Raw genomic sequence first — 16,562 nt, forward strand, 5'->3', positions numbered from 1 at the left:
GTCTATCAAGCTCTTGGTCCACTACATCTGGTTGGTGGACTGTGTTCAACTTTATGAGTCATGCCACAAGCCATCTCATGCAGCCATGTGAGCAAAGCATAGGACAGGAACAGTCTGGGCCACTGGCCTAATTTCAAAAGCTGTGATCAGTTCAGATTTCTGACAGATGCAATTTCTGCCTTCTTTGGCAGCCTGCTGGGCAGGGAGAAAGAGGAAACAGTAATGTACAAGAAGGCAGCAGAAAGAAAGAGAGAGAAAGGGTAGCCTCACAACAACATTTGCTCTTTTCCTTTACACTTTTGCCTCTGGCTAAGCCCAGTTCTGTGTGTATGTCCTGACAGATAATCACCAAGGATGCAGCATAAACAAACAAACAAACAGATGCTGCTGTAGAAATTGGCCAAAATGAAGGGTGAATTAAATTAATTTTGTGTGGTTTTATTGGAAGGTTGAGGACTGGTCTTTACCAACATAATCTATGGGGCTGCTCAGTATGTTGTTATCCCTGCATACTTCAGAAGCTTCAGAAAAGTAAAGTCAAAGTGTATTTTATGTAGGATTATGCTGACACATCAACTAAACAGGGTTGCATATGGTTAGTAAGCATTTGATTATATTCAGAGCAAAAGCGTTTCATCTATTTCTGTAGGAACAGAGGGGATGAAAATAAGGAAAGATCAGTGGGTGGTAATCTAAAAGAGATAAGGAAAATGCTCCACCACAGCCTCAGCTATTGTTATTTCTTGAAGTACATTTTTTGTCATTGCATGTTGGTGCTACATATTGCTCAAGGGGAGGACCTCTTCCCCCCCGTTGAGCGTGTTCAGCTCAAGGAGTAATCAAGACTTTTGTCAAATAGCATATGTGGACACTGAATCCAGCTGCCAAGTTGAAGCTTTCTAGGAAACAGGATTTTTGTTTTCCTTTGACACTATTCTGGAAAAATGTGTTTTATCCAACAAATCTTTTTCATACATGTTAGTTACTTTTATTTGCCTAAGGTTCCAATAGCCAGTGTTGCTGTCCTTATATATCAGTTCCCGGCTGAGAGAATCTCACTTAAGTGAGATTTTTATAATTATCCCTGATCCCCTATAATTTGATGGCATGCAGTGCAGCAGCATCACCGAAGCTAAGCTGGAACACAAAATAACACTCTACCCAGAACACAATTAATCCAAGTGCATTGGATGGACTCTACCAGAAGAATGTCAAGGCAGTTAATGTTCAACAGGTTGCGGAGTAAACTTTCCCAGAATCCATCCAACACCATGGATTTTTGGAGCCACGCCAATGCCTTATGGCCTTCCATTTGTTAGGAAGAGTGCCTTGAAACTCCCTTCTCTAATCATCCTGTAGATAAGGGCTGCTTTTGCTGTAAGAACAAAAGTGCTTGCCTTACAGAAGCAGCTTTTCCCACAAAGTATGTTTCATCTGCATACTGGCAAATTCTGAAATACTAGGAAGGAGGAACTTTATACAATCCATGGCAAGAGGTATTGTCCTTTGTGCTGATTTGGGAAGAAGAATTGATGTGTCATTCACCCAAGCAACTTTAGGGGCCCACTAGGGATATGTGAGGAATCCATCTTGGAACTGCGAATCAATTGGGTTCCCTGGGCTTAGCTCCCTGTACTCCAGCCTGCTTTCTTGGAACCATAACTCCAGCTGAGCACACCAAACCTTCATGTGATACTTGCCAGGAATTCAGCACCACATGACTGCTTTGCAAATGGCATTGCTCTTCCATGCATGGGACTTGCGGGCTTTGCTGCATGTTCCATGGAAGGTTGCCAGTTGTGTATAGAAATATAATTGACAATAATAATAAAATGTCATCATTGTAGTCAATAAATTGTATGTCATCTTTGACCTAGGTAGTTTTGCTTCATTCTAAGTATCCTTGAATCTAAAATGAGGTGTTTTGGCTGGGCCAGGCCCTGGGGTTAAAACACCAAGTGTGAGCAACTAGAATCTTTTAGCCAAGCTAGCAAGTACCATCAAGGGAGCAATGGAGATGGGATCAGAGTTTTTCTAGCAAATCATGTTTTACAGAGAAATGATCACAAAATAGCAATTATATGGTTCCCTACTGAAGGCTTCTCAGAGAAAGATTGTCAGGGGCCAGGACTTGGGCACAGCAGAAGACAAGACATAGGCACCAGGACCAGGGCAAGAGAAACCAACCCAATACAGAGCCCAAAGTCTAATAGTGAAGTCCAATAGCAAAGTCCAAGTCATGGTCGCAGAACAGGCCAAAGTCCAGAACTAAGAGCATGTATCAGGGCAAGCCACAGATGTAGTCATGGACAAAGCAAGGGTCAAGAACCAGGAAGATAAATAGAGGTGCAGGCACCTTAAGGCAAGATACGGTTGAACCACAACTCACAGGAAGCCCTGCACCGCTGAGACAAAACCACAAGGTGCAGCTTCTACAGCAGACAGGAAGACCTATGTTGCTGATCCCAGTTCTGCAGGGAAGAGCTTGCTCTTCCTCCAGGGATCCCAGGTGGCACTCATCGGGGCTGGGAGCTTCAGCAGGGTCTGGGCCTGACTCTGCAAATACTGAGGTGGGCTTTCTGGTTCTGACCACCAGCTGGCACCCCAGAGTAATCTGGATTCTGGGAAAGCGAAAGAGGTTGAATTGGAGGTATGGTTACACATTGAGAATTTGGCTTCTAGAGAGAAGTGAGAAGAAAAGGGGGATTTGCAATAGAATATTGAAAACAAACACTGTGGAGAGAGGGACAGTGTGTGATGTTAATCCTTCCTTATGTTCTTCCTGGACAACAGAGAAGGAATCAATGATCCAACAGTGCAAAGAGGGACACCCAGCCAGGAGCTGACAAACTTGTGGGAGAGGCAAAGGAGAGGAAAATGGGAAAATCAGGAATTTTGATGTGTGATGGCAATTATAGGCGTGTGTGTGAAAAGGCTTTATTTAGACAGGAATGATCTTGGAAGAGTGCCTTCTAGCTGAACACAAAATGAATGATTGCTCTAACAAAGGTATGACACTGGGAATGAAAATTAAGTATTTCTGGAAAGAAACTCCTAGAATCTCAGGTTTCTCATGGTTAGTAAATAGGTGGCATAATGAGCTGATTATATTAGAACCAGAGAAAGACTGGCAGTTGAGCAATCTTTGGATGTCCAAGGATTTGCATACATAGGGCTCCTCTTTTCTCAACAGAAAATTATGGTGGGAAACATATGACTTGATTTTCTTTTTGCAGTCTGTTTTCTTAATACTGTGAAGGGACACTTAAAGTGGCACTGGAAGGTTGATGTCCAGGAACAGAAGACTCAAAGCATGTCCCTCAGAGGACTCAAAGATGTGTCCCATCTTCACATTGAACCTTCAGATAAACACAACCACAAATCAGATGCTGGTTCAAACTGTCAGCCTGGCTCTGTTCTGTCCACTTCTCCCATCACTGCCATCTCCTTCTTAACTTTCTTCTCTTCATGGGTAAAGTTACCAGCTTTCCATCTCAAGCATCCACCTGCAGAAGTGTCTCTTTCATCACCTGCAGCATGAAATGACCCAGGCACTGAGAGAGGTGGCATCAAAGGTCTGCAGGACAGTCTGTGCACAGTGAGAACAGCTTTGTATCCCCTTCCTTAGCCTGCCACTTTCAAGTGCAGTGGAGGATGCTGCCCCACTGCCATGCCAGTCGTTTCCTGTATATGGCCTGGAATGGTGAACGAACTTGTTCTTCACCACAGGCAGCCTCAGGTCTTGAGCTGGCCTTGAATGGAGGCAGAGGCGGAGGCAACAATGGAGGAATGAGAGTGGGAGCCTGTGGATCTGTATGCTTGTCTGTACAGCTTAGATGCCAGAGGACATGTGCAGTACACGCTCTCCTTATATGTTATGCCTGTCTTTTCCCCCAAGTTACAGGTTGATCTCCAAGGAGGATTTGTGAATGTTTTCATAATGAGATTTAAAACTTTTCTTTCAGCAATGCAGTTTTTCACTGAAACCTTTAAAAAACAGTAGTAGATAAATGAGTAGATAATCCACTATTTACAAAAAATGAAGACACATTCCTCCTCAAAAGTAAGAAATAATAGTTGAAATAGGGAGCATTTTTCTTCTCATGAAACTGATTACACATGACATAAATGTCACCAGACCCTTCATTTCTTTCAAAACACACACATACATAAGAGCATCTTCATTAGACTCTGGGGGGAAACTACATTAACCACCTATTTGTCTTTAGTGAAAAAAGAAAGCCACAATAAAGAGCTCTCTGACATTATTTCCATTTGGAATACCACAAAAATGCTCTTCCCTGTGGTATTTGGGTGTCTATAATTATTGTGGCAGTAGCCAGAAGACGCAGACTTTTGGAAAGAAAACAGTTTTTCCATTCTCTCCAATAAGTCACCAAAGCCTTTTTCAAGTGATAGAAGCATTTAACTGGCTCTGATCACTTTTTAACGCAGGCCCTTATTTCTTTTATTTCCTCTGTATTCTTCACCTATGAAGAAATTCTTTTTCAGACATGCACAAATATTGCTTAAGTACGGCAGCCCAGCTATTCAATTCCACTAAAACCTGAAACATATCATGCTTAAAAACAAAAAACTAATATTAAACTAAACCTGCATTCTTCTGAGATTTTTCTCCTTCAAATCCAATTCCTCCCCACCCATCCTCCCTCCCAGTATCTTTTCAAAGATTTTGCATGAAACACTTGCCTAATTCCCCAATACTCATTGCTAACTGCAACATAATCTAAATAAATGTAATGTATTTGCTCACATTCGTCCCTTGTCATTTATGGTTCCCTGTTGTCAAACTGGACTGTGTGCTCTTTGATACAATCTTTGTTATACCACCTTGTAAATTGACATGCTATACAAGCTTCAGTGAAAGTAGGCTGGATGTGAGAAGGGAGGTTAACATATTAATACCCCTGAACTTTGAGGTCTTTGGGACTTAAGATTCAAACAGTAGTTGTTTTTTTCATCCTGAGTACATGTTCACTCAGATAAATATAAATTAACAACTGAATCCAGTGATTATGTGCATGGCTAATGGCAAGGTCTTCATACATCTATCTATCTATCTATCTATCTATCTATCTATCTATCTATCTAAGACATTTATGTTCTCTCTTTGTGCATATAGCCCAAGGGTGCCCTGCACCAAGAGTAAAGCAAATGGTTGACTGATAAAATGATTAGAGCATAATAAAATGATTAGAGTCAATGATCACTCTACAGCTAATGCAGAAGAGATGGGAGGGATGGGAAAGAGGTTGGACAGCCTTCAACAGCTACTAAATAAGGGAGCTTGGGCACTCTCAAGGCTGCACAATTAGAACTACCAGATAAAAATAGCTTTTTTCTGAGCATCCTCCCATTTTGCTCATGATTCTAATCTAAACTGAATGGGGAGTGGAGGGTTCTTCCATATCAATAGTCAGCATGGGAAAGAGTTGAGCATAGAGATGGGTAGGCTGTCTTTGGTCATTTCTGTGACACTAACTTGAAAGAGAGAGGGAGAGGGAGAGATGCTTTGTCAGCTCTCTGCTGGGAAAGGCTGCTTAACAATTATTGTGAAAGTGAGGAACAGAATATGAAAGAAATACGGAAAGGACAAACTGACTCAAAACTGTCTTTGTCTATTCCCTCTTGGCTTTCCCTCAGCCTTTTGAGCATACATGATAGAGTTTATCCTAGCAGCCAAGATCCTGCATTTCCAGGTAACTTAATTTGACCAAAGGGAACAATGGGTGAAAATGTGAAAATCCTGTACTCTGGGATATATTTTGCTGGCTTGATTTGCTGACTTGATTCTCTTTTGATTCCACTGCTTCCATAGATATGGCTCATCCAGTACAGCTCACAGCAGCCTTTGCCTTTCTTGTAATCCCTGGTAAGTCCCACTCCTCTTTTCAATAGCACTAATACCTTTTCAGTTACTAATTTCTTTACCCTTCAGAAATAAGAATTCTGTGTGCATGCGGGCTTAGAAACAGGAGTATTAAAGATATGTGCTTGTTGGTCTATGTATATTTCCATCTCAGCATTTACATTCTCTCCAGCCCTATACTGCCTAGGCCAGCCTTCCATAATATGGTGCCTCCAGATGCTTTGAACTACTACATCCAGAATTCCTGACCATGCTGTCTGGGACAGAAGTCCTTTGGTTTGAAGTCCAAAACATTTGGAGGTAAGGGAAGACTGCTCTACATGGCCTGGGGCCTGAGAGTATGGAATAGGATGATAAGGACTGAAACGCCACAGCTGAGTGACAAGCTTGTGCCAACTTGCAGCCCTGGTGCAACACTGGCTACTGAAGCAGCTAGGCGGGTGCTTGCCTCCTGCCATGCAGAGCACTGGAAATTATCCTGCTGGGCTCAGAGGCACTCGTCCCTTGCTAATGAAGCTTGCCTTTCAAAAGAAAATTGTGTGGAACAGGGTGGAGGCTTGAGAACAACACTCCAACCACGGCCCAGTTTCATACTGACCAGCATAGCTAGCTCACATACAGAGGAATTCATTCTGTCTCAGAGACAGCCATAAAGGATTGTACTGTAATCATGCAGAATATTTTCCATTGATTTAATTGCTTCATAAAATGCATTTTTGTATAAGAACTGGCAACAAGCATTGTAATCTCAGATGTGGCTATACAGCTGCTCAAATAGTTTTCCAGATATTAATAGGTTTCTGCAGCCACCTATCAGATGGCAAATATATCACTTTGTATTGCACCTCTATCTTTATCAGGAAACCTTATGGAGTATATATTCTGTTTGCAATTTGCCTGCAGCACCTATCAGCAAAACATCTGGTTATCATTGGAACACTTGCATCACTCAACTCATCATCAAAGCAATAGCTACAAATTTGTATTGGAAGATGCCCAGTGCTTAAATTGAACCAGACATATCTAGCATTAAGACTGCCAGAGTGTGTTGTAATCAAATTAACATTTTCACTCACCCATTTTTAAGCACAACTTTGATGTCCTTTAATGCCTTGTGGGTGTGTATGCCAAAGTGGCAAGTGTTGAATGCCTTTCCAAAATTATTGTATGTAAATCATATCGCTCAGGCTTCTTGGATCATTAATACATCAGTAAGCTATACTATACTATACTATATTATAAATAAAACAGGACATCAGTGTCATGTGTATGTTACTGATGAACGGAAAGAAAGTCTTGTACCTTATTACACTTACTCTGATTGACTTGAGCCATATAGGGAAGGCTGGCAATTCAAAAATGGAAGAAATGAGATTTGAGTTCCGTAAAGTGTCAAGGGTTAGGGTGAGGGTTAGAGAGGTTTGGGTGCTATACTCATATCCAGATCTGCAATGGTCATTCTCCCTGCTGCCCTTTGCTAGACGTGCAACTGAAGCCAGAAGCATACTACTACTCTGCTCTGTTCATCGAAGTCGATCACAAGGCCTGGCCTCTGGAATTACAGCAGGTTGTAGTCAATCCACAGGCTGTGGACAGCCTTCCAATGTAGCATCCCTGTATAGGATGCTGAGCTGAGTTTACTCTGTCCTAGATGGTTCACTAAGCCAAGGCTGTGTGCTTCCTTCTTCAAGCCGCAGAGTTCCTAGCATAACAAGTAGGGACTTAGTGTACCTTGCTCTTTCCTTATGAAAAGCTTTCCCAATATATGGAATAAATGTCAACCCAGTACTCTGACAGTAGCATGAATTCTCATGGAATTCTCTTTCATGGGGCTACCTGTTGTGACAATCTGACAGAACACCTCTCCTAATATCAACCTGGACTGTTTAACATTGGAGGATGGCAACAAGAGAGGGAGTCTTCCTGATGGTGTCCAACCCCACCCTCCCCCTCATGATTATGAAACAGTCTTCCCAGTGAGTTCCACCTGGCACCAATATTGTTACCAGTTTGATGCAAGTGTAAGAACTTCTACCACTCCCAAGATTTGACAGTATATGATACGATTTTAATAGGTCCTTAAATTTCTTAAGAAAACAAAAACCACAGATGAACTAAATGCCATTACTGTCAACAGTGAAAAAATTGCAGTTCTGAAAGGTTTTGTATACCTTGGCTCAGTCATCAATTCAAATGGAAAGAAGAAATGAGAAGAGGACTGTCTTGGAAGGGCAGCTATGAAGGAACTAGAAGAGATCATCAAATGTAAGGATGTTTCCCTGGAGCCCAAGGCCACAATTATGTACACTATTGTATTCCCAATCATTATGTATGGGTGTGAAAGATGACAAGGAGACAATTGATGCATTTGAAACATGGTGTTGGAGGAGAGCCTTGCAAATACCCTGGGCCAACAGAAGGACCAATAAGTGGGTCCTAGATTAAATCAAACCAGAACTTAGCCTAGAAACAAAAATGAAAAGAAAAAAAACCTTGCAGTTGTTATGAGAAGGTGAGGCTTTCTGGAGAAGACACTCATATCAGGGAAAGTCAAATGCTGAAGAAGAAAAGAAAAGGAAGACCAATTATGAGAAGGATGGACTCCATAAGAGAAGCCACAGCCTTGAATTTACAAGAGTTGAGCAGGGCTGTCAAAGACAGGATCTTCTGAAAGGCTTTCATTCATATGCCTGCTATTAGTTGGAGATGACTTGCTCACACATTACGACAATAGGATTTCTTATTGTTGATTATTAAAATTACTATGAAATAGCATCAGGAAAAGGCATTTGTCCAAATCTCAGGGACAAAATACACGTCTGGCAGTTGCTCTTGGCATACTTTCTAGGGTCAAGATGACACGGACTCTTTGGAAGATGACTGTGTAGGCTGAGAAATGAGGGGCACAGACACTGAGACGATGAAGAATGGCAACCAGTAAAGTGGCAAAGCAACAAGCTATGACTTCAGCAAGGCTGTATACTGTCACCCTGCCTATTTAACTTATATGCAGAGCACATCATGAGAAAGATGGGGCTGGATGAATCACCAGTTGGAATTAAGATTGCTGGGTGTGACCGCATCAGGAGGGGGCTGCGGGCCAAAGCCTCATTTTCCCAGCTTCTCCATGAAAGGCAACACACGAAAGCTGGTGCACTCACCAGGTCTTTATTCTTCTCTTACAGTTTCCACCGCACGCTTCCTGCAGCGCCTTGCCCTTGCCTGCTCCAGCTCCCTTCTCCCTTGTCTCTATGGCAATGAGCTGCGCCATCCTGGCAGTACTGCTGCCCAGTCCCTGCTTGCGCTTTGCCCCGGCCTCCCTGCCAGCAGCTGCCGCTGCAGCTCTTCCTCAAACACACGTGTGTTTCTCTGCTCTCTGCTCACTCGCCATCCCTCTCTCCTCCCAATTCTCCTTCCTCTGCCACCTCTTTATGATCCCTCCTCGTGCACCATTCCACCCAGCCCAGCTGTCCCTGCCCCGGTCCGCAATGCCGTACAACTGCGCACTCATTCATATCCCCTGCCCGCTGCTTCCCAGCGAATTGCTGTCCCCACCTGGACTCCCAGCCCTGCCCTGTTGTCTGCAGCCTGGCCCTGTGGAAGGCCCCAGGAAAAGGGGTGAGCCCCTCTGTCTCCTCACATATCCCCCCCCCCCAAGAGGGGATCACCATCTTCATGCAAGGGCCAGGGACCCTGGTGGGAGAAGAAATCAGCGTTAGCATGTTGGCGACTGTGCCTGTGCTGGACAGTAAAGGCATACAGCTGCAACGCTAGATACCAACGAGTGAGGCGGGGTTGTCATCTTTCATTCTACTTAGCCATTGTAATGGAGTGTGGTCGGTGACCAAGGTGAATGGGGCACCCCAGAGATAGTGTCTCAGAGCCAGAACAGCCCATTTGATGGCTAGAGCCTCCCTCTCTATTGTGGAGTACCGACGCTCTTGTGGCTCTAGCTTACGGCTCAAGTAGAGTACCGGATGTTCAGCTGCCCCTTCTCCCTGTGTCAGAACTGCTCCCAAGTCCATGGTTGAGGCATCGGTTTGGAGGATAAAAGGATGGGAAAAATCTGGTGACCGTAAAACAGGTTGGCTGAGGAGACAGGTCCTCAGTTCTTCAAAAGCATACCAGGGCACGACTTTGCCTTTTCTTAAGCGCCTCTGTCAAGGGGGCCGCTTTGGAGGAGAAATGATGGATGAATCGCCGATAGTAGCTGGCCAGGCCCAGAAACTGTTGTACTTCCTTCTTGGTGCGCGGCTGTGGCCACCAGCTTAGCTTCTCCACTTTATCTGTCTTAGGCCATATCTGCCCATGACCCACAATATACCCCAAATACTGCACCTCCTGTTGCGCTATTCTGCACTCGCCTGGATTAGCTGTCAACCCAGCCTGTCTTAGAGCCACCAAAACTTGCCGGAGGTGGTCTAGATGTTGCCCCCAGGTACGACTAAAAATCACAATGTCATCAATATAAGACACAGCACAATGGGACAAATGTCCCAAGACCTTGTCCATAAGCTGCTGGAAAGTTGCAGCTGCCCCATGTAACCCAAAGGGCATATATTTAAATTGGAATAGCCCTACTGGCGAGGCAAAGGCTGTCTTTTCTTTAGACTCTTCAGTCAATGGGATTTGCCAATACCCCTTAGTGAGGTCTAAGGTTGAAAGGAAATGGGCTTGCCCCAAAGGATCCAGCAACCCATCTATCCGGGGCATGGGGTAAGCATCAAACCTTGATACCTCATTGACCCTCCTAAAATCAACACAGAAACAGACACTCTGATCCTGCTTAGGAACCAAGACCGGCTGACCCCTCCACGCACTCACTGATTCCTCAATGACTCCTAATTGGAGCATCCATCTTACTTCCTCTATTATCACTTGCCTCAACCGTGGTGGGTAGGGCCGGGTAGGCACCCTGACAATGGCCCCTGGGACTGTTTGTATATGATGGGCTACGACCCGTCGTGTGCCCAGGTCAATCAGAGAAGGCCTCCATAAATTCTGCCTCCAAGGCCCTGACTTGTGCTACTTGAGCGGGTGTTAGTTGTGGATCAAGAGATAACTTCCCCGGGGCTAATGCCTGCACCTTGGGTGACTTGGCTGTGCAGTCTGCCTGATGACTGGTACTCTCCCTTTCTCTCCAGGCCTTGAGTAGATTTACATGGTAAATCTGGGTGGAGCGCCACCTATTGGTGAGGTGTATCTCATAGTCCACTGACCCCACCCTCCTAATGACCTCGTAAGGCCCCTGCCACCATGCAAACAACTTGCCCCCTCCCGTGGGCAGGAGTAGGAGAATGCGCTGGCCAGGTTGAAACATCCGGGGCTGGATGTGCTGATCGTAATAGTACTGCTGCTCTCCTTGGACCTGTTTTAAATTACTCTCGGCCCACTGAGCTAGGTCAGTGAGGTGTTCCTCATATCCAGCATATACTGGAGGGTGGAAGTGGGCTCTGGGGCTGACGCCTCCCAGTGCTCCTTGACCAGGTCTAGAATTCCCCAGGGATGCCGTCCGTATAGCAACTCAAATGGTGAAAATCCTAAAGATGCTTGAGGCACCTCCCGTATTGCAAACATCAAGGGCCCCAACAAAACATGCCATTGTCGTGGGTAGGTTGACACAAACTTTCTAAGCATCTGCTTAAGGTTCTGGTTAAAATGTTCTACTAGACCATTGGTCTGGGGATGATAGACTGGTGTGTAAGGGCTTTATTCTGAACAGGTCCCACATCTGCCTCAGCACCTGGCTCATGAAATTAGTGGCCTGATCCGTAAAAATTTCCTTGGGGAAGCCCACCAGGGCAAAGACCCCTAATAGCTCCTGGCCAATCATCCAAGCTGAAGTACTCCTGAGAGGCATGGCCTCAGGATAGCAGGTTGCGTAGTCGATCACTACTAGAATATATTGGTGTCCCCAGGCTGACCCTTCCAAGGGCCCTACCAAGTCCACCCCAATCCTTTCGAAGGGCTCCCCTATAACTGGCATTCTGGACATGACAAGCAGTACCGCTTGGCCTGAGCATACACCCCAGGCCAGTAGAACCTTCGGACAAGCCTGTCAGTGGTTTCTTCCACCGCCAGGTGGCCAGCAGTAGGCAAGTCATGGGCCAGTCGTAAAACAGCTAGCCTCAGGGGTTCAGGAATCACCAACTGTCACAGTTCACCGTGTCCTTCTCGTGCAGGTACAATCCTATACAGCACTCCCCCCACAATCTCAAAGTGGGGGCCACTCCTCGCACCCTCTCTTGCCCCTGAGGGATCCTGGGCTTGTCTCAGGGCATGAACAAGAGAGGCATCATTTTGCTGGAGGAAGACCAGCCGCTTGCGGGAGGTACGCAGGACTGTAAGGCCTATGTCTTCCTCCTCCCCTGCCAAAGCAATCTCTGAGCTCACCTCCCTCACCAGCTCTTCAAAATGGGGCCAATCACATCCAATTATCACCTCATACGCTAAACTGGGGACAACCCCCACCTTGCATAGGTGTACCTTCCCCTTTACCTCCACCTTAGCCCATCGAGTGACGTAAGGCTTGACATCCCCATGTATACATTTCACCTGTAGCACTTCCACCAAGGGGCTGCCCTGGCTTTGCCTAACCACGGTGCGACCACAGTCGGTGTCTACCAAGGCCTCAACCTCCTTCCCATTCACTCTGGCCTGAACCCGCCAAGCTTGCTGAGGGGCGGCACTCACCGGGGTGGACCACCAGACTTCCATGAAGTCACACTCCATCAACGGACAGTCCCGCTGGAAATGCCCCTCCTTGCCACAAGTAAAACACATTGGCTTCAGCTGGGATCCTCTTCCTTTCCCACTTGTAAGGTGCTGCAAAGCCAAGGGGGGGGACCCAGCACACGTGCTTCCAGCTGGGAGACATTCTTAAGCCTCATGCCCCTTCCAGTGGGTGTGGGTTCAGCAGGTCTTGCTCTCTCTGGGTCCCGGTTGTCCCGGCCCCCATGGCCTTTCTGCCTCTGACCCTCCTGCCAGGGTGGTCCCGGCCTGTCTTCTACATCTGGCTCTTCCGCAGCCACAAAGTTTTCCATAAGTTCGATGGCCTCCTCTAGGGTTTCAGGCCTTTGGCACCTAACCCAGTTTCTGGCTGGGGTGGGCAGGATGGTTATAAACTGCTCCAGCAGAGCCAGCTCAGCCACCTGTTCCGCGCTGCAGACTGCAGGCTTCATCCATCTCAGCCCATTAGCCCGAATCTTCTGTCCCAAGGCCCTGGGTGATGTGCCAGTCGCAACTATGACCCCTCTCATCCGCCGCCGATAGGTCTCTTCTGAAACATTCAAAATCCCTAGAATGGCTGCCTTGACTAAATCATATTGGCCTGCCGCTTCCGGGGTAAGGGTATCCACTGCTTCTTGGGCAGGACCCATGAGGCAAGGTGTCAGGATGAGGGCCCACTGATCTTTGGGCCACTTGGCTGCAAGGGCAACCCTTTCAAAGGTATTTAGAAAGGCTTCAGGGTCATCTGCAGTCATCTTGGAGATCCGCATTGGTCCTGGGCCCTTTCCTCCCATCTGTCCTACCAAGGTCTCAAGGGCTTTGTAGTCCCCCCAGCACTTGCTGAAGCAACGAGCTTTGGTTCTGGAGCTGGGCAGTGAAAACCTGCTCCATAAGCTGCATCTGTTGCGTTGCTAATTCCTGCAACAGGTGTTGCTGCTCCTGGGCCTGGAGCCTTTGCTGTTCAGCCCACCAAGCCATCCAGGAGTCAGCTGGGGCGGGGGGGGGGGGACAGCCTGTGCAGCCCCCTGCTGCCCTGTCCCCATCATCTCCACCACTGTGACCGCATCGGGAGGGGACTGCAGGCCAAAGCCTCGTTTTCCCAGCTTCTCCATGAAGGGCAACACACGAAAGCTGGTGCACTCACCAGGTCTTTATTCTTCTCTTACAGTTTCCACTGCACGTTTCCTGCAGAGCCTTGCCCTTGCCTGCTCCGGCTCCCTTCTCCCTTGTCGCTATGGCAATGAGCTGTGCCATCCCAGCAGTACCGCTGCCCAGTCCCTGCTTGCGCTTTGCCCTGGCCTCCCTGCCAGCGGCCGCCACTGCAGCTCTTCCCCAAACACATGTGTGTTTCTCTGCTCTCTGCTCACTCACCGTCTCTCTCTCCTCCCCCTTCTCCTTTCTCTGCTGCCTCTTTATGATCCCTCCTCGTGCACCATTCCACCCAGCCCAGCTGTCCCTGCCCCAGTCTGCAATGCCGTACAGCTGTGCACTCATTTGTATCCCCTGACCGCTGCTTCCCAGCAAGTTGCTCTCTCCACCTGGACTCCCAGCCCTGCCCTGTTGTCTTCAAGCCTGGCCCTGTAGAAGGCCCCAGGAAAAGGGGTGAGCCCGTCTGTCTCCTCACACTGGGAGAAATAACAACTTCAGATATGCAGATGATACCACTCTCATGGCAGAAAGTGAAGAGGAACTAAAGAGCCTCTTGATGCGGGTGAAGGAGGAGAGTGCAAAAGTTGGTTTGAAACTCAACATTAGGAAAACTAAGATCATGGCATCCGGTCCTCTCACTTCCTGGCAAATGGATGGGGAACAAATGGAGGTAGTGACTGATTTTATTTTCCTGGGCTCCAAGATCACCGCAGATGGGGACTGCAGCCAAGAAATTAAAAGACGCTTGGTCCTTGGGAGGAAGCTATGGCAAATCTGGACAGCATACTAAAAAGCAGAGACATCACCCTGCCTACAAAAGTGCGTATAGTCAAGGCTATGGTTTTCCCAGTTGCAATGTTTGGCTGTGAAAGCTGGACCATAAGGAAGGCTGAGTGCCAAAGGATTGAGGCCTTTGAATTGTGGTGCTGGAGGAAACTCCTGTGAGTCCCTTGGGCTGCAAGGAAATCAAACTGGTTAGTCTTAGAGGAGATCAAGCCTGACTGCTCTTTAGAAGGCCAGATCCTGAAGATGAAACTCAAATACTTTGGCCACCTAAGGAGAAGGAAGGACTCCCTGGAGAAGAGTCTAATGTTGGGAACAACAGATGGCATAAGAAGAAGGGGACAGCAGAGGATGAGGTGGCTAGATGGAGTCACTGAAGCAGTTGAACTCCGGGGGATGGTGGAGGACAGGAAGGCCTGGAGGAATGTTGTCCATGGGGTTGCGATGGGTCGGACAGGACTTCACGACTAACAACAACAACAACATGACTTCAGCAAACCTACCAAAGAGAATGGGTATCCGCTCTGTGCCTCCTGAAGACCAGAAAGAGGCTGAACAATTTCTGATGAGGCCTTCAGTAGGTCTCTCCAAATTTTGCACCAAAATCTCAAAAGACATGGGAATTCCCTCTTGAGATTTCAGGTCCTGCTCTCTCTTGTGAAGATCCTAAAAAGCACACATGCTCCTAGGGTGGCCATGTTTCCTCTTTTGCTGAGAACAGCCTTTTCTTTGAAGACCACAAGAGGAATGTCAGTTGACTTTCCAATGAATGCCAAGTGCATGTTACTGAGTATTATCCCAGAGACTATCCCAAAGGTTATGACAGACTTATACAAATATATGATAACAGTGGCAAAAGTGATAATTGCCTCAGAGTGGAAAGCTGAAGATTGCCTAGCTGTCAAAGACTGGAAAAACAAACTAGCTGAATATGCAACAATAGCAAAGCTAACTAATTATATCAACAGAAGATCAGTTAAAGAATTTACTCAAAGATGGGAAGTTTACTATGAACAATTTAAATAATGATTAAAGAAAATATAATTATTACAAATGTTTGTGATTGCTATCACTTCCCAAAGCAATGTTATGATCTGTAAGTAACTGTATAGTGTGGATAAATATATGACTAAGAATTGAACATGTTGGATGGGAAAGTGCTTGAGAGAGATTTTTGTTTATTGTAAATGTGCTTAAATGAGGAGTTTCTTACTAAATCTTTGGAATGACCCTTGGCTTATTTTTTTCCTATACACCTCTTTCTTCTTTCCATTGTACTTTCTGAAAAGAAATAAAAGGATTTGGGAAAAAAAGAGGAATGCCTTCTTGAAGGAGCCTGATTAGCTTAACTGACTTTTGTAAAAAGCTGCTTGCATAGGAGCTTGATTAGCTTAACAAACGCCATTTGCTTTTTGTAAAACTGCTTGCTTTGGAGAGGAAAAAGGGAAGACTAAAGAATGTTGATAAAGTAAGACAAAGAGGTAGTATGAAGAAGACCCCCTAGGCAAGGTCTGGCACTCAGTGATCATGCTCCCCCCTGTGAGGGGATTAGACATAGATAAACATGCATGAGGTCAGACATGCAAGGGTCAAGCAGACCCTGAGAGGGGATTGGGTGCGGGAACAATGGGGGCGAGATTAAGGAAAAAGGTATAAGAAGGATGAGTTGGTGAAATGCAGGGTGTGTCACTTCCTGCCTGCGTGTAGGGAGTGGACACCCGGTTGCTTTGCTCAGCTGAATTAAGAAACTGAACGAATCTCCGCCTGACTGAACCTCATTGGCACTTGGTTTAGTGGGTCTGTAAGTCACCTGGCTAGCAGGGACCGCAACACTCTTTCGGGAAATGTTCCCTATTTGAGGAAATGCCCGTTTCAAGTTTAGTGAAACATGAGACTGCCAGAAGGAAGAGCTGGTCCTTGAAGTTGCCCATCAACTGCCCCCGGATCACAGACTGAACAAGGCATGCAGGTCACTCAGTCACAGTCCCTTCACACTCTGGTGAGAGATACT

This window comes from Varanus komodoensis, unplaced genomic scaffold, assembly GCF_004798865.1.
Source record: "Varanus komodoensis strain SLA01 unplaced genomic scaffold, ASM479886v1 scaffold10, whole genome shotgun sequence".
NCBI classification, from domain to species: domain Eukaryota; kingdom Metazoa; phylum Chordata; class Lepidosauria; order Squamata; family Varanidae; genus Varanus; species Varanus komodoensis.